The 20,384-nt window shown below is 33.9% G+C and overlaps 1 long non-coding RNA gene across 4 annotated transcripts in view; it reads left to right on the top strand.

Moving 5' to 3' along the window:
• LOC137487481 (uncharacterized) overlaps nucleotides 1-20,384 on the top strand; it is an 84,915-nt gene that overhangs the window by 53,220 nt on the left and 11,311 nt on the right. For 2 of the 4 annotated variants that reach the window (XR_012393563.1, XR_011006082.2), the window contains exon 5: nucleotides 13,659-16,625. The exons of 1 other annotated variant lie outside the window; for it this stretch is intronic. This is a non-coding gene — a long non-coding RNA (uncharacterized lncRNA). Of the gene's footprint in view, nucleotides 1-13,658; nucleotides 16,626-20,384 lie in introns of those variants that run through there. One more of the 4 variants, XR_012393558.1, reaches the window with a different exon arrangement.

The following is a 20,384-nucleotide window of genomic DNA, read 5'->3' as shown; positions in this document are numbered from 1 at the left end:
TATCCGCCCAATACAACCAAATATACACGATTGATTAAGTAGAGGAAAATCTTAATGTGTGTGCAAGACCTGTCAGCAATCCCACAGAGTCTCATGTGCTCACCAAAGAGAAGCGCCTTTTTGTGACTCAATGCGTCTGGCCGCGGTTTTTAAGTGTCTATTCAAACGATGAATAATATGCATTGTACATGTATACCTATGCTTAGTAATTAGCTCACATTGTATATGTTCCAGCAAAAATAGTGTAATATATGAGGAATGGCCATTGTGCCCCTGTGTAAGACACTTAAACCTGGGTTGCACCAGTGAGACTGTGCCTTAATAAATTAACTGTAAATCACTTTAGATGAATGCACTAAAGTTGAATGACTTTGAACTGGAAGTAATTCTTATGAAGGTTTTGCAGATATATGATGTTTGGGTATCACTTAATTTTGATTGTTAACTTTAGACATTATAATAGGCCCACAGAATCTGTGCTTGCAGAAATATGCAGGTTGTTGAGCCTGTCATACCATCAATTTACTTTTAAAAATGTGCATATATTTTTTTTGCTATATTATAATTGTATTATAATTATTAGATTTAATAATTATCAATAATAGATTTATTCAATATATAAATTGTCACCCTAGATATATAAGGTTCTATCTGACATTTTTGTCAAAATTGAGTTATTGGCATTTATCAAATGACAATTTATTCACACTGATATATATATATATATATATATATTTTGTTTTGTTTACATTTTAAGACTGTTTATTTAAAAAAAAAATGTTACACACATACTGTTTGCTACATAGAATGCAAAAACTTCGAAGCTCAATATCTCAAAATCAATTGGAATGCGGTTAGAACCTTATAATTCCATGGTGACGAAATGTTTATACAGTATTTCTTGTGTACACTACAAAGTGTATTTTTTTTAATGTATTATATGAGAGACTTGCTGTGGTTTTGTTAGACAAACAAGTAGTTCTAACTGGTTTAATTAGCCTTAACGAAAAGGTTAATTGTTTATTTTTAAATTATAGATAAATTATATTATAAAGTTTTTAGCTCATGCTCTCAAAATCATTTCGCAGAAATACAAACTTAAATTATATCAACTAACTCCCATGACATTATTAGAGCACTGCCTGCTGTCAATGTCTGCTGATTTAACATGTAATCAATGTACTGTAGGAAGTGTGTAGGCAGAAACAAACTAGGTTTTCATTCTTGTGTTATACATATAACAATCAAACAATCAAAATTGTAGTTGCCATTCATACACTTTTCATTTGTTTGCACTTACAGTTGAAGTCAGAATTATTAGCCCCCCTTTTGTTTTATTTATTTTATTTTTTTAATATATCCCAGACGTTTAACAGAGCAAGGACATTTTAACAGTATACCTGATAATATTTTTTCTTTTGGAGAAAGTTTTGTTTGTTTTATTTTGGCTAGAATAAAACAGTTTTTAATTTTTTTAAAGACATTTTAAGGACAAAATTATTAGCCCCTTAAAGCTATTTTTTGTCTACAAAACAAACCATCATTATACAATGACTTGCCCAATTACCATATCCTGCCTAGTTAACCTTATTAACCTTGTAAAACCTTTAAATGTCATGTTTTTTCAAGCTGTATAGAAATATCTTGAAAAATATCCAGTCAAACATATTTACTGTCATCATGGCAAAGATAAAATAAATCTGTTATTAGAGATGAGTTATAAAAGCTACTATGTTTAGAAATGTGTTAAAATTATTCTCTTTGTTAAACAGAAATTTGTGGGAAAAAATGAACAGGGGGCTAATAATTCTGACTTCAACTGTACTTTTCATGTGACAGCTTGTAATCATATTACTGAAAAAGGATATTATGGTTTACACTGTAAAAAACGATTAGGTTATTTCAAAAAGAGATAATAAGTATTTATAAGATAAAGATATAATTGTAAAATAAACAAACTGTGTGCATAGTTCTGAAAAGTTAAGTCAATGGGCTCAATGACTTTTAGGTAAAATCAATGTGTTGCATTTAAGGCAACAAGCATTTATGCCGTTACTAATAGACTAATATTATGCTGACTGCTATTTGACATGAAGTTACCAAATGTTCAAAGATGATCATCAATTCAAAGTGTTAAGTTTGAACAAACAACTACTGTATCACTGTACAATACAAAACAATATTAAAATGAACACTTACAAATGCCTATTCACTAGGGCTATGCAATATTGAAGAAAAAATGTGATAAGCAATATCTAAATGATGTAATATTCAATATGTGAAATGATATTTTTATAAGCAACATATGTTCCATATTATTTCAGGGAAAAGAAAGCATTAGTGCAATTTAGGAAACTGAACAGACACATTTTATCCATCATCCACTTGTTCCAGCCTGTTTTAATTTCTCTCTTCTGTTTTAACAAGCAAAGGAAAACATAGTGTAAAATGATCGACTCCCATGGTTAGCTACTTTCTGTTCCTGCTATTGATGTCAGTTGGTTGCTTTTCTCCAATATTCTTCAGACTTGAATTTGAGTAAATAGTGAGGAACGTTTCAATTTTGGGTGAACTATCCCTTTAACATTGCTTGATTGCTTGGCCGTGCGTCGGCATTCATTGAGTTACTTTTGTACAAAATTATTCATTGCGATGTGTATATAGCGATATTCACAGTTGTGATATTTTTATAATTTTGATTTATTGCAAAGCTCTACTATTCCCTACCCATTCTTCAACTGGGATTTTCTGCCACAACCCCACTCAATTTCCATCAGCCTTCTTAAACAAATGAGACAATTTAATCAAATCACTACTGACTCACAGTGTTAAAGCTCTTCAGGAAAGCCAACCCACAAATTGCTTAGTTTAAGTTATAAACACACATTCAATTGGGAAACGACAATGTGTTTTAGCATAATAATACACACATTGCCATAAAATATTTTAGGTCAATTCATCCATAATTTAACCAGAAGTAGCCAATGAAACAAAGATGCCAACATGCAGGTCACATACTTACAGTACAGGCTATGTCTACCAGCGGCGCAACTGACATTGAGATGAATGGGACAGCAAACAGATAACTCTCTTCAGGTGTATTAAACCTTGAGTTCTCCACAATCCTACAGCTGCTCCATTAAAGATCACTGAGATTTCCTTTCAACAGAAGACAGTTCCATCCAAAGTTTCAGAGGTATTCTGCTTAGATCAGCAACAGAGAAACAGCTAAAGTTTCGCACAAAATTTAGAACTTTCCAAAGAAATTTATTTAGTATTCACAAAAAGCACTAAAACAGAAAACCTTGAAGAATCAGGCTAAAATCCCAGTAACGTAATCCCTGATTGAGTAATTTGTTCCCATTGTACTTCTACAGTGTAACTAACTGTCCTTGTGCTCTGAACTCTTTCCCTGTTTTTATTTATTTAAAATTTTTTTTTTTCTTTATAATTTTTTTTCCCTGTAGGACTGAATAATACATATTTATCAAACTAGTTTTTTTGGTAGCAATCTGGCAGTAAAGTTACTTAAGGGAGAGGGAGAAAACGCAAAAGAGCTCATTCACTTTTGAAGTATTTACTCTTTCTGATGACTTTTTCCTGAGATGTGCCTCACCATGGAGACGACGACTAAAGGGAACACAAGAAAAGCACTTGTGCTGCCCACACTGCACTGCAATCACAACAGAATGTGCTTTCACTGAGCTCCTTCAATTAAAGTGCCCAGTGTACTGTTAATAAGAGAACTAATAGAAATACGGAGCCAAAAGAGTGCTGGGCGGCTTGAAAAAGAGAGGTTTATTAGACAGCTGTTAGATTAATAGGGAACTTAGGAAGAATGAACTATAGCTACTCACAGTTTTATTTACTCACTTCATTTAGTCAAATGAATTGTGATAATCTGGGAAGGTGCTAACAGGCCGCGTTATTGCGGGTACAGTTATGAAGATGAAGAAGAACTTGGTCTTATAAATTTTGTTCAACCAACAATAAAATTATATAATCATTTACAAATCATGCACCTTGTTCTTTCAATTGTGTCAGATTTTAATTATTATTTAAAACAAATTCATATATAGCCATACGATACTCTGCAATAATAGCACTCATACAGCCTCCTCACCCTTCTGTATTACTCCGCCCACACAGTAGATCACACAGTAGATCCACAGCCGATCAATAAACTCACTACAGTTTGACAAATATTGCAGCTGTTGGACAACTTACTGAACTTTTGGGGCTTTTTTAGGTGAGAATGTAGTTGTTTAGAGTGTAAATATGCAGTTTATTTATAAATATAGTACCTACTTTAATTATTTGTAATTTCAGAGGAAGAGCACATCCGTATCCATCAGCCTTTCATACTGAGCAGAGCAAAGACGGTTGATGGTCCGCCACAAGATGGTGACAGACCGCATAATAAGCCCTCAGAGGAGAAAAACTCAGTCTGATTTCAAACTACAGCTGATCAAATCATTATAAAACTGGTAAGGGACATTCTAAGTCAAGCTCTCTCTTTTGTAAGTTGTAGTGCTGTATTTATACCATAGAAATCTGGTAGCGTTTGCTTTGCTTTGGCTTTTTCATGGTTAATTACTGTGATATCCCAATTGCAACAGAGAAATACTGAGAAATCTCTGTAGACTGATGGCATTTCCTGCTGTTCAGCTTATAATCTTAAAATGTGAGCAAAATCATCTGTTTTCTCATCACTTTAGATATTATGCTAGAGAATCAATCAATTCCAGCTCTAAATTGACGTTTGTGAACTGGCAACGATTTTTGCTCTTCTGACTTCAGCTGCAAATGTGAATGAATGGCGAAAGAAAGTAGTTCCTTATTCAAAAGAATTTTAGACTCTCTGTGTTTGGTTTTCTTTTTTATATACACGATTATGCCATAAAACGTTTGTATAAACGCAATATCACACTCTTAGCAGTGCGATATGGCTGTATATTGTCACTGGTGGAATACTAAGGCACTCGGTCGCAACTCACACCTCCTACCAGTGCCGATATACAGACATATTGCAGTGATAGAGCATAATATTGCTCTAATATATATTTACTTTCACAATTTTGGAAAACACTTTTGTTTGTTCCAATTATCACTATTAATTGTGGGTTATAACCTGCCTTTTATTAATATATTGACTGTTATAGTACTTATAATTTAAATATTCATCATGATCTTATTCTACATCCTAAACCGAGCTAATACCTAAACCCAATTACTACATTAATAACGATTTATTAATTTATAAATATATATTAGAAATGTATAGATGCAAAAGTCATAGTTAATGGTTTGTTAATAGTGAGAACTGCAACATAAAGTAAAGTTTGACTCAATTTTGCTTTGACATGCTGTGAAAGTTTCTTTAGAAGAAGTACAACAGAGAAAAGATTGAATGAGAATTTTCTCCACATTCATTTAGTTGCAATCCCAGAACGCAGTGAACATATCAGCATGCAAAGAGACATTATTTTGATTTGCACTTAAATGGAAAAGAGCTGCTGACAGCTTTGCTATTGTCACTTGCAGAACTTCCCACTCTCGTTGACGTTTTTATGATGCTGCATGACATGTTAAGTCTGCTTATTAAGTGTACATGTGATGTTAATGTTTCTTGATCATAGCATGTATCGATGGCTGCAGTTCCAGACAAAAAGGTTTACGAATGGTCATTAGAACTATAGTATTTGACAGACAGGACTCTGTTGGCAATGACAGAACTTAACATAAATATGTTTTGAGAAAAACACCAAGATCTGTCATATATTATTTTAGTGCTTCCCACAGGTTTAAAATATACTTGCAGTGGAGGCTGGATTGAAATACACCTTTTTTTTTACCCAAATCACATTAATAATTAACTATAGGCAACAGACAAAACATAATTAGATTTTTAACAATATTTTGATTTATTAAGAAACTGTTATACACGGTTTCTTTTCAATGGCTTAAAGTAAAACAATTTTAAAAAATCCACAATTTCTCTTACTTTTATGAAATTCAGGAGCATGTTGTACAGTATTGCCAAAGCATTTTAGATGTATAAAATATGCAATATATTAACATCATCAAACTAATAAAATATACAGCAAATGAGAAATAAATGACAAAAAAGAATGAAAAAAGGAATAAAACGGACAATATCTCAAAAAATCTTTTAATAAATAATTACAATAATAAAATGTGCAGATTATTTCAATAAGGCAAATCAGTTGATTAGCCATTTCTAGTGGTGTACAAATATTTTGCAGCCAATTTGGATCTAATTTTTCTATCCTCTCTGACTGTTTATTCAAGTGTTTGTTTAGATTAAAGCATAAATTATTTAATGTTCGCTTATCTTGCTCTGGCAGCTGTGCGCATCTACATTTGACGACAAAAACAAAAACAAATCCCAAACATTTTAGGAGATTTAAGCTTATATTATTAAATTAATAATTAATAACATTGGTAAACTGTTATTTCGTTAATATTTTTGTCAAATATTCTCTTTTGTATTTTTCTTGTTTTTGTAAATAGAAAGTTCAAAATAGCCTTTATTTGAAATGCAAATCTTTTTGTAAAGTTATAAATGCCCTTCACTGTCAGCTTTGATCAACAAATGAGTCCTTGATAATAAATAATTGCTAAAATCTGTAATTGAAGTCTTATTACATCAAACACTGAGCAGTGATGCATGTGTGACCCTGTGTGACCAACAAACACAAAAACAAAAACCAAAAATATCAATATTTGTAAAAATTCGATTTCTACATCCCCTGCAAGATGAATAAATTAACTTAGAAAAAATGAACAAAGCATTCACATCAATCTAACTGAGTGCTCAGCCAAACAACAAAAAAGTTTAAAAATGAATCTTAAAAGGTGGCAACACCAAAGCTCCCAAAATATATAATGTGTGAGATCTGATGATACAGGCGTGTACAAAAGAATAACATGCTGTGATCTATATTTTCAGATGAAGAGCTGGTGTGCTCGAAACATCACACTAGCTTTGGGATAGCTTTTTATGTTAATACATTTATGTTTTTGGAGATTTGGTGTTACTGCCTTTATGAATAATATTTAAATAAATAAGCTTTCCAATGATGTACGGGTTGGAATGACAGTATTTGACTGAAATACAATCTAAGGGTTAAAAAAAGTCTAAATAATAATAAAATGTTATTATTATTTTTTTAATAAGCAAAAATAAATTTTCACTTATGCATAAAACAAAACTTGCAACATGATTAGTTGTTCAGAGTAACATATACTGTCAGTCCACTACCTGACAAAAGTTTTTTCATCGACCCCAGTTGTAAGAGAAAGAAATAATAGATTGATTTTTAGGTGGCAGAAGGTTTTTTTGATGAATCATCTGTTAAACTTAATTTTAATCATCACAAATACTGCAGAAGACCTATTAGAACCCACATGGACACAAGATTCTCACTGAAATCAGTCAAGTTTGGTGAAGGAAAAATCATGGTTTGGAGTTACATTCAGTATAGGGGCGTGTAAGAGATCTGCAGAGTAGATGGCAACATCAACAGCATGAAGGTATCAAGACATTTGTGCTGCCCATTACATTACAAACCACAGGAGAGGGAAAATTCTTCAACAGGATAGCGCTCTTCATACTTCAGCCTCAAAATTAAAGTTCCTAAAAGCAAAGAAGGTCAAGGTGCTCCAGGATTGGCCAACCCAGTCACCAGAAATGAACATTATTTAGCATGTCTGGGGTAAGATGGAGGAGGTATTGAAGATGAATCCAAAGAATCTCGATGAACTCTAGGAGTCCTGCAAGAACACTTTCTTTGCCATTTCAGATGACTTTATTAGTAATACGTTATTTGAGTCATTGCGGAGATGAATTGATGGAGTCTTTCAAGCTCATGGGAGTCATACACAATATTAATCTTTTTCCACTGCATTATGACATTATACTCAATACTGTAAATTATTCTGTTAAGTGACAAGACTTTTGTCTAAGCAAAGTCAGACCTTACTGCCCTAATGAAGTAATTAAAAATCAAGGCGTAATCATTTTTTATTTTGGTAAAAGAAGCATAATCTAGAGGCCTCTGCCTTTCATATAAGCCACTTCTGATACCAATTGATCAACTAGAAGCCAAGTTATTATTTATTGTTCCTAAAACTTGGATGGGCGACAATACTTTTAGTGTGCATGCAGTTTGTATCCTATGATACTTGTACAACAGTGAATGTGTTCTAATAGGGTTGACCTACTGTTTAACCTTTTAATTTTCTACATATATAGTTAACCATAAGCACATCATATCCAATATAATTAGACATTCATTGTTTTAAAATCCAATTTACAAAACAAATTCCAGACAGCACAGATAAAATTTGTGTTTCTATGTAACAAAGTTAACACATTTGTCTAAATACCCATAAAGACACGGTTTGGTCTGCATTTTACAGTTAATTTAGTATCAGTATAAAGGCCATGGCGTCTAAGTGAATCTCATATTGCCTAAAGCAAAACTCTCCACTGTCAGAAAAAAACAAAAAAAGTGTTTCCCAAACTGAGAGATATTAAACATTGCTTATCTCCCTCTTGGGTTTGAACTGTTTGCATCCACTACTGCAGCCCACGGCTCTTGTGTCTCTGTAAATTCAGACCTACCTACCCTAGTTACTGTCCTCGGACTGGCAAAGGGGCTTTAATTACAAATGTATCTTTTGCGCTGGGCGTCTGGCTAATTGTTCTGAATTCCCTCCGGTGTCATTCTCTCTTCGCCCCAGCAGTGGCCTGACTCACAGCCTCTAATTGTCATGTACACACTCCAGCTCACTAGATTTAGTGCTGCGCTGCCCTTAATTTAATTGGAAAGCACAGGACGGTGCGAGGAAGGAAAAAAGGGAGAAAAGAAAGAAATAAAAATGGAAGCAATCTTTCTTCAACGGGCAGTAAAAGGGCTGCAGGTATGAATTATTCATCCACTTGATGGATGGGTCTGCAAATAAAAATGTTGAGTGGGTCGCCGACTGTTAAGTGAGCTTTGCATATACTCTCACCCTATTCTTTTCCCACTAGCATCTGACTGAGGGAGACAACATGCACAACGTCAATGCACAATTAATATAATGTGCTGTTTTATAATAACCAACGTCTAAATGTGTCACAATAACCATGGTGTGTTTTCTTTTTTTACTGCAGTCTTTCAGTGAATTAAAGAATGCAGTTTAGCTCTCAAAGTGTTTTCAGCAGGAATGTTTGATCACAATTACTATAATATCACACATCGGCATTTCATGCACCTGGACCTAACAGAGTGTTGTGAGCTGCTCTGCAAATGACAGTGCTTCATAAATCTTGATCATCAAGTTAAGTGACACATGATTACAGCTAATCATGAGCAACCCGAATGCCATTAAGTTTTTTTGCGTTTTTTTTTTTTTTTTTTTTCATATTCCAATCCCAATTTGGGCACGATATTCTAACTATGTGAAACGAAAAAGAAGAACATACTTGCACAGATAATAGGCTTTCAAGGGAGCTAAAATAGATTATGCTCAGCACAGTTCTGGTTTGGTCATGATGACTACAAGACTCAAGTGCATGTTTAAGAAACAGAGGTCTATCAAATCTAGAGAAAGCTCTCAGTTTGCAGTCCAACTTAATAGCGGCTATTTGGATGTTGTAGGCGTTTTTGGAAGTTTGTGATTGAAAGTCTGCTATCTTTGCTACAGGGATACTCTTCTTAAATAAATACTGTGTAATTAATTGTCTTACGTCAGTGCTGATTGAATGATAGTACTAATGTCAGGACCACTTTTGTCATGTTTATTCTTGTTTTAGTGGCAGAGTCTTGGCACTTGGCACAGAGTCTTGGCACATGTTATGTGTTTCTTGTCACTATCCTGAATGCACAGTCTTAGATGAGCTGCACGTTTTTGTCTTTGTAGGGATAGGAGAAGGCTCGGTTTGCACGTGCTTGCCTGTCCTGTGCTTGTGTTTATTATGTGCGCGCTATGCTATTTCATTCTCAGTGCTTTAGTCAAGTGGGTAAGTGTTTTATTTATCGTGTACTCGTATCTTGCGTCTGTGTTGCCATTCTTTGTTGCACGTGGCCATGCTGTTATGTGTGAACACATGAGTTGTCTTATTGGCTGCGTGTTCTGATCCTGTTTTACATAAGCACGTGACTTGTGTTGTGTCTTTATACCTATCTGTTTTATTGTCTAGTCCCACCCTCTTTGTTAACCCATTATAAGTTAATACTGTACCCAGTTTGTTTACTGATTTGTGCTCTTTTTTTTAGCTCCCTTTTGTCTGCTGTCTTGTGCCAGTTCATCATCGTTTTTTTCATGAATCTTGTCCAATCCTGGCCAGTCAGGTTTGTTTGTTTATTTGTTTGTTTGTTAGTGTTTTCCCCCTCAGGGTAGTTTTTGTTGCTTTTTGTTTTATTTTATAATTAATAAACCCATTTTTTAGTCTGCATTTGAGTTTTCACTCTTTTCCCCTCCCGCCGACTGTGACAACTGCAAGAACAGACACAACACAACTATTTTAGCATTTTACACTACCAGTTCATTGATTAATCATTGCTTAAACTCAAACATAATCTTCAAGATGTGAATTGATTGTTATCTTTGTAGTATTATCCTTGGCCCTTAGAGAGTTTAATATAGTATGTGTGCGCGTGTGTGCTCATATGTGAATGTGGTCATATTATATGAATAAAAATGTAGTTGTAGTAAATCTGTGATTATACAAATGGCACCAAAATCAATAAGCTAAAAAACATTCAATAAAACTAAGCCATTTTTAGAGCAGGGGTTTTAAACTCAATTCATCTGGGGGCTGCTGTAGGCAGAGTCTGGGTAAGGCTGGGCCGCATCAGGTTTTCTACAAGAAAAACTTTGTTAAAACAATTCCAATCTTCTCAGATCTCACTCTTTTTTAACACAAAATAAACAAATAAAAATGTATAAGAAAATAAATCAATCAGTAATAAATAGTCATAATAATAATAATTATTATTATAATCATAATAAAAGTTAAATAATAATAATAATAATAATAATAGTAATAATACTTAGATTTACTGTTATCCACCGTGTTATTGTTAGAGGAAAAAGCAACACTGTGCTGTTTTCATTTGTTTTGACTGCTTTTACATCATTTAGAAATAAACGTAAGGCAATGTGAGGCAATGCAAATAAAATGCAAGTAGTGCAATGCAAATGACCCACAAATAATGGTGTGACCCTTTAATTGGTCCGGGTTATCAGGGACTGTTATTGCCGATCGAGAGGTGTCTGTATGTAGCTGGAGACGGCTTCATTAGGCTGCATTAAGTTCCTTACTTTTTTTTTTGTCCCACCATGAGAGACAAAAGAAATTGTGTTCCTTCTGTCTCTTCTTGCAAGAATCACATTACTGCTGTCTCTTCTATCTGCTTCTGTTATCTTAAAAATGCAGATATTATTTAGGTAGGCCGCTATGCCATTATTTATTTTCGCCGCTCACTGGACGCAAATTAATGCTGAATCAATTAAAATAGAAAGCAAAACACGAATATCTGACATTTTCCGAAACAAGATCGGACAAGATTCTGCTTAAATTAAACACTGATTTATATACTTGTATCTATGTATCCCGCTGGGCAGAAAATAAAAAAACGTTTTACGATGAATGTCCGCGTGTGCCCAATAGAAACAAGGCAGAATGCCAGGCATGGAAGAGAACACTGCATGGCAACGCTGCTGTAATTTCTGAAATGTTCTCTGCCTGCATCAAACCCAGCCGATGTCCCTCCCCTGAGAGCCAAATACCCCACCGTGATTGGTAGGTTTATTTAGCTCCGCACACAACACTGTAAAGTGCCATACATATCAAACTCATGGGCCGCACTAACATTAAACTTTCAAATAAAGGCGAGGGCCACAAACTATTGTCTCGCGAACGGCAAGACCCCTGTTTTAAAGTATTTAACTAATTTTCATAAGATTATATAGCAATTAGCATGTTCAGGATGTATTAATGCTTATTTGTGCATTCATACCTATTTTAGTTTCTTAAGAAAGTCTAGTGACAACAGCTACCAGAAGCGGCTCACTAGGTCATGCTAAATAGACAGCACCTCATACAGTACAGTGCGTATACATGTGTGACAAATAAGACAATTTATTCTGCAAAACAAATGAGTGTGTATGGATGTTTCTCAGTGATGGGTTGCAGCTAGAAGGGCATTCGCTGCGTCAAACATATGCTGGATAAGTTGCCGGTTCATTCCGCTGTGGTGACCCCAGATTAATAAAGAGACTAGGCTGAAAAGAAAAGGAATGAATCAGTGAATGAATGAATGAATGATTCTGCAAAACATAAATTTTGAAGAGCAGTTTCATTTGATTTCCATTGCAAGAATGTAATAAGTCTCAAAAAATCTCCCTATTTGTTTAATGGAAATAAAAAAGCACAAATCTTACAGGTTTGGAATGACATGACGGTATGACAATGAATAAACAGTCCTTTGTTAGTGTATCCGATATCGAACATTGATTTTCCTGCCAAACAATCAAACTCAAGGCAAATTAACATGTAGGTCAATAGATTGATTATCTGATTGTTTGATCAGTGGATAGATAACTAGACAGAGATGAATGGAGGGCTTAAAGAAAGAATCTTCCTGAGCCTATTTTTACTCTTGAAAGCCATACCTTTTATCCTCTAATGAGAGATAATTAGCATGTGGTCAAAAGGGCTTGCTGTAGGTGTTTTCTGTCCTCATAATATATCACGCTCTCTCTTTGTGTGTCGCTTTTATGTTTGATAACTAATTTCTCTCGCTTCTACTCCCTATAATCTTCCTCAGGTACCTCATCAAACAAGTGGGCTGCACGATTATTCTCATCACGGTTAAAGACGTGATACATCTGTTCTCTTTTACCCCCGCGTTTCTCTATCCAATTATTATCCCGATCCTCAGCCCACAATCTGATGAAGAGACTCTTTAATGTCAGAGATTCACATATTATTTTTATCTGCAATCGCAAATCGCTATTCCTTACGCTCAACGCAAAAATGTCAGCCGTTAATTTCCATCGGAATGCTTTTCTCCACTAACAGATCCAGTTGGTGTGTCACGGACAAGAAGTGAGCATCTCCGTGTGATTCAAGATATAATTGCTCTCTCGCTGAGCCGAGTTTTTGCTTTATTGGATGCTGCGCATTTAATAACTGAAGTTTAATTAGTCTTTATGCCAGCGATTAAAGAAAATAAACAGAGACTCAACAGGCGTAAAGCGTTTCCCTCACTCTGTTTGCGCTGAAAACCTCCGTCTGACCTGAAGTTTGTACAAGGCAAAACTCAAAATTCAGAGGCCTCATGTGGGGTTGAGGGTATTTGTGTCAGTCAATTACAAAGACAGAAGGAGTGTGTTAGCCCAGATTGCGGATGAAGCTGCTGTTCTGAGTGATATTTACACAGGCTTGAAAATCAGCGGTTGATTAACTTACCAATGATCCACGGGAGATGAGGTGTGCCTGTGTTCTCATCACTACATGGATTAATTAACGTTAATGGGCTAATTATCTCAGCCGAGACAGATATTAGGCAGGATATCATGAAAAATTCCTCACGCTGCAACAAAGCATCAAGGTGACCTGTCTTATTTTTATCATTTAGGATGATTTTAAGACAGACAACATTAAGAGCTGACCGCTTCGAGATGGCCTGGAGCAAATTGAAGCACTGATTGAATCCAGAGCCGAAGGAGCTTAAAAGAATCAAGACCCACTTGAGTTTGATGGAGAGCAAGAGAGACAGACGCAGCTGTATGTCCACGAGCTAAAGCTCATCAGCCTCAACAACAGGGAGCAGACTCACTTCAGGCGCTGAGAGCGAGCTGTTGGTGGAGTTTCGTCAGCCAATCGCAGATGCTGCATCACGTCCAGGTGAGGCCAGATTATTTTGTGAAACAGCTGATGGGATCAAGACTTGAGTGGGAAAAAGAGCCGAGCAAATCTCTCTCGGTTAAAAATGACATAGCCTACTTGTTCATGAGTGCTTTACTTTTTTTGGATTTCTTTCCACTGACTCTAAATCAGGGGTCTCAAACTCAAATTGGCGTGGGGCCATTTCAGTGACATGGCAATTTATAGGAGAGCCGTTTTAACATTCAAGCACAAGAAAAAAGTTGAAATCTGACACAACTGATGCATCTTAGGACTAGGGTTGGGTCAATAGACAACACGATGCTGAGCCGGCATCGCCGATCATTCGCCCAACCCCCGTCGCAAACCTGCTCGCGAAAAATACACACTTAGGCCCTGTTTACACTAAGATGTCTTAGTATTAAACTGGTATTTTAGAACGAAAATGATTCACATCCACACCGTGTTTTACCTAGCATTTCTGAACAGCCCTCCAGTCGCTAAAAACGCACATCATGTGACCTCACACACAGCCACACACTCACACAGCCACGCACACTGTCATTGCTCGTCTGAGCTCCATTGAGCAGTGCACATTGGACAGTTTATCAAAGATGTACCGCTGGATCGTGTCTCATTATAGTTATTAAACGTGATATTTACTTAATCTTGTCTCTATCTTACGACTCTTCTGTCTTTTGAATCTATCAGGTAACGTGTCACAGCATCACTACCCTTCTTCAGTCTTTCACTTTCACACTTGTACTTAGTAATTTTAGCGAAAACTTCAGATACTGTTGGTTATGCACCTTTTTTTACCGTCAACCTCCCGCGGAAAAAGTGATTGACAGTTGGTAATTTGTGTGCATCTTTATTTATTTGACTTGTTTATGGGTAAAACAAAGACAAAGAAAACAAAGGTAGTTGAAACAGTATGCTATAAATAATTAATTTGTTATGAATTAATTAATTATTCATAAATAATTAATTCACCTCTGCCTATGACAACGATGCCATCGTCCATCTCAATGTTTCACATCAGACATTGTATGATGCCAAATTGGTCAACATCGCTCAACCCTACTTAGGACAACAGACATGACATTTATATTTTAAGCATTACCTGTCACCAGTGATAATGCAAAGTAGCACATGTATTGTGTCAGATCATTTTAACACATCAGTTGTTGAAATATATCTGTGGTTGTTATATGTATGGCTGAGCATTAGACACACATTCAGTCATTATCCCACAGAATACATGCAGTCAAAATTCTATCTTTTTGTTTCTTGTTGTTCATATTGAAGGGGTAGTTTAAATTGTTATTAAAATACACCAATAATAGGCATAATAATTATTATTCTGTCCCAACCAATTGTATTGTCCCAGTTGTGAACAACAGAAAGCAGTTTGGGTAACTTAAGTGACTTTACTGGCAATTGGTCTTCTTAAAATCTTAAGCACTTACGCACATATATTTTAACCTTTAAATCAGCCACAGAATTAAAACTATGTGTGTTACTCTCGACCGTACACTGAGAGAAAATGAAAGTAAAACTAATCTGCATGCAGTACTTTAAATGTCCACTAGGCAGGTCAAAATCCCAAGTGGCTGTCCTACTATTAATATTCAGATGTATGCTGATGACACTGTTCTAAATGTGCATGTGGATGACAAACAACTGGTTGTAAATTATTTAACTGAGGCATTGGTTTGTGTCTATGATTGGTAGTGTGATTCAATTCTTAATTTAAATATAAGTAAAACGATTTGTATGTTTTTCTCATAATCATTGACAGTTACCCATCACGATCCAGTTACCCATCCTGATGTATTTGTTAAAGGAGAAATGCTCAGGGTTGTCTCTGATTTTAAATATTTAGTTCTAAGTTTGGATTCACAATTGACATTCCAAAAGCATGCCAAGGTCACTGAAATTGTTCAATTTAATCTGGCCAACTTCAGGCATATACGACCTTACTTGACTAATGAAGCAGCAAAACCTTTTATACACTTTGATTTTTTTCTCATATTACATATTGTCTTACTAGTTAGTCACACTCCAGTTTTAATATCTGTTGAATCACTTTATAAACAGGCACTTAAAGTATTTGATCAGAAGTCTATTAGGTATCATCATTGTAATATAATACAAAAAAACACTATTTATTGAGCTTTGATAATATGAAATATTTGTCTGATGCTTGTATGATTTTTCAAATTTTAAATGGATATGCTTCACCTCCATTATGTGAGTTTGTGACACAAGAATAATTATGGTCGAGAAACACAATCTGTTACCAGAGGAGACTGTGCTGTGCAGTTTAGGTGTACAACTATTGCATGGTCAATCTTCTCAGTTAGAGACAGTCATTTCTGGAACACTTCTAACTAATTTAAGGGGTGTTACAAATTATTCAACATTCAAATACAATTTATAGAAATGGTTAAAAGCAAATCAAGCTTGTAATCATGTGTAATTATTTTGTCTAACTTTTTAAGAAATTATTATTATATATTGTATCCTTTTGTCATGTGTAACTTTACTATTATTGTATGTGTGATGTGTTTTTTGATTTTAGGTTGCCTTTTAAAATCTGGCAGGGGGCAACAAATGAAAATTAGCCCTTGTCGCTAACTGGCTTATTTACAGTTTTACTGTTGATTAATGAGAATTCTCCCTGTTAAATGAATAAATCTACAAATCTATGCGACTGCACAACAATGATAGTGGTTTAAAAATATATGTTTTGGCAGGCCGAATCTCGTTATATTTTTAACATCAGAAGGAGGAGAATGGCTGGCCATACATAAATGGCTTTTTAGCCAGCAGTTTGAGACCCTGCTCTAAAATGTCCTATGGGCTGATAATTTTTATCCTCAAAAGGGATCAGTCTGATGTCAATTTGTACATTTATCTTGGTAGATGGAGCAGTTTTAATAATATTAGATGTATCTTTGTCTTGTTTTCACTATTTGGTAAACCACCTTTTTAAGAAAATACTGTATTTTCTTACTTCAGAGCATACATTTTATTACCATCAAACAAAATAAGATATACTCTGTCTGTTTGTTTCTGTTTATATTTACATGCAGTTTCACCTGTTAGTCTTGTTACTGGGGAAAAAAAGAAATTATGTGATTTCTCTTGTTCTGCAAAATACCCTTTGATTTGTTCACATACCTTGTAGGTGTATTGTAGGTGAAATATTATTTTTAGAGACCATGGCATCTATTATTGATACTCTGAATTCGCTGCATATCCAACCACAAGGCCGCCCCATTTTTCTCCTCCTGGCCTACTTGTGTGAGTCCTCAAGGGCAGCAGAGATCTGGGAGATGGACTATATTTAGTGGGGAGCTTCTGAGTCCTGAAGGATTCTGGGTAAATGTGTAGGTCTTCACGTCTGCTCACACACACACACACACACACACACACACCTGCATTTACTGCATGTGAAGCTGCTGTGATCCATCAAACAAACCATCACTAGTAATGGATTATTAAAACAACGTTTTCAGGTTGTAAAAATAAAAGCTTTTATGCCCCGTCTCGCCTTTCAACAAGAAACTACATAGCAAAAGAGCTGTTTTGACCCATATCACAGCTGCGTGTTTTATCGGAAAGTATCCTGTTGAACAGATTCTTTTGAAATATATAATGTAAAAATAATGCATACAAATATTCATTTCTATATTTATTTTTAAGTGTTAAACTATATGAGGGTAAGAGGAATTTTCAGAAATAGTTTATTCTTGGGGATAGTATTTGTAATAATTTCTAATGAGAAATAAGTAAAATACATATTTATAGTTTTTAGTTTATTGTATATAACATCAACAGATGTGTGCCTAACTATTAAATCTGAAGGCTGATTTAAGGCAGATTTAAGTTGTGTTCTAAATAAAAGCAATGTCACGTGATAGAAGGAATATTTTCCAAATAGCTTTAACCAACACCTGAAATTTATAGATATTTTAGAAACGGCTTCTATTTTTTGCAGCTGAACAACATAATAAAATGACAATGTTAACCTGCTGTAATGTAATGTAATGATAATGTAACCTGCTCACCTAATGCTTGTAATACATTTTGTAATACTCTCATTTTGGAGTCTGCTACTGTCCACAGGAGGTTGCATTTTGGTCATGGACATATACTTTGATTGAATAAATGAAATATGCAGTTTTCCAACAAGTCAACCCAGAATGCTGAAATATGGCCGGGGTGGGTTAAAAGAACCAAAACTAAAACAGACGTTCCGACATGTAACTCACCTTTACAAAGCAGACTAACTGACTTTAGCATTGTTTTTCAGATAAACAATGTTAAACACTGATAAACATTGTTTTTCAGATGTTTACTTAGGATGTTTCTTAAATATCTGTAAAACATATTATGGTATTTTTATGCTATAGAAGAGTCAAAAACTTACAAACAGCAAGTATATATATATATATATATATATATATATATATATATATATATATATATATATATATATATATATATATATATATATATATATATATATATATTATTTATATTATAGTTATATTTAAAGGTGCTGTTTGTAAGTTTTTGACTGTTCTGTAGCATAAAAATACCATATTATGTTTACAGATATTTAAGAAACATCCTAAGCATCTTTTATATGTATATATATATATATATATATATATATATATATRTRTATATATATATATATATATATATATATATATATATATATRTATATATATATATATATATATATATATATATATATATATATATATATATATATATATATATATATATATATATATATATATATATATACACATATAAAAATACAACCAACCCCCTTTGATATTTTTTTATTTTTATTTTATAATTATTTCCTAAATGATGTTTAGCAGAGCAAAGAAATTTTCACAGTATGTCTGATAATATTTTTTCCACTGGAGAAACGGCTAAAATAAAAACAGTTTTCATTTTTTTTTAAACAATTTGAAGGTCAATATTATTACTAAATTATCATTATTAAATTAATTGAATAATAATAATAATAATAATACAATAAATTATTATTATTATTATTATTATTATTAAATAATAATATTATTATTAATATTTAATGATATATCCAGGTTCATTGTATGTGCATTTATTAAAATTGTGTATATTTTTATAACACAACTTTTTAATATTTTATCCTTATTGTACTGTAGTCATTGAGGGATATAAAATGTACCGCATAACAAAAAATAATAAAAAAAAAACTTGGATTTTAATTAAAAATGAACTATGAGTAATTATCTGGCCAATAGTTTTATTTAGTCTTTAAAAATGAAGTGCAGCTCTTCCCTTTTTATTTTGTGGGCTTTTATTTTGGTACTTGTAGGTGTTGTTTACCTCATATTGACCACGGTCTGCTGGGACGTCCTCTCTGTGTGGGCCTGCTTTCATAAACACCATTAAGCATAACTTCTTTATGTGTTTTCCCTCTGTCCGCCTTAATTTACGGTTGCAGCCTGCTCTCGCCTTCATGTTAATTTGTGTGTGGAGTCCGTTGAGCTTTTGTGATGAGCTGGTGTTAATCACACAGCTCACACCACAACTGTGTCCGCGGCCCCTCAGAGAACACCATTGATCAGGGCGTAATGACTCCACCAAAGCCTGTGATCCCAACAATTCAAGACACCGGCCTGCCTGAGGACAAGGGCATAGACCTGAACATCCCATAATTACCCTGGGGGTGAGACCAAAATACAGAGAGAACAGCAGAAATACACAGAACACTCAATCCTGAAAGCTTATACCAGCTGCTGCACTCAAACTTCCATACAGAAAAATGTAGAATTTTAAAGTTTATTTAAAATAAAAAAAATAAGGGAAAAGTTGAAATCAGAATTGTTAACCCCCCTTTAATTTTTTTTTCTTTTTTTAATATTTCCCAAATTATGTTTAACAGAGCAAGGATTTTTTTACGGTATGTCTGATAATATTTTTTCTTCTGGAAAAAAGTCTTATTTGTTTTATTTTGGCTAGAATAAAAGCAGTTTTTTTTTTTATTAAAAAAAAAAAAAAAATTAGGGTAAAAATTATTATCCCCTTTAAGCTATTTTTTTAATAGTCTACTGAACAAACCATCATTATACAATAATATGCCTAATTACCCTAACCTGACTAGTTAACCTAATTAACCTAGTTAAGCCTTTAAATGTCACTTTAAGCTATATAGAAGGTTCTTGAAAAATATCTAGTAAAATATTATTTACTGTCATCATGGCAAAGATGAAATAAATTAGTTATTAGAAATGAGTTATTAAAACTATTATGTTTAGAAATGTGTTTAAAAAATCTTCTCTCTGTTAAAATGAAATAGGGGAAAAATAAACTGGGGAATAATAATTCAGGGGGTTTAATAATTCTGGCTTCAACCAATATGCATTTTTACTGTCACACATGACAAAAATATATATAATTAGTA

The sequence above is a fragment of the Danio rerio genome, chromosome 2 (genome assembly GCF_049306965.1).
Source record: "Danio rerio strain Tuebingen ecotype United States chromosome 2, GRCz12tu, whole genome shotgun sequence".
Taxonomy (NCBI): Eukaryota; Metazoa; Chordata; class Actinopteri; order Cypriniformes; family Danionidae; genus Danio; species Danio rerio.
Note: the sequence above shows the minus strand (reverse complement) of the source record. Positions and strands in the feature narration are given on the sequence as shown.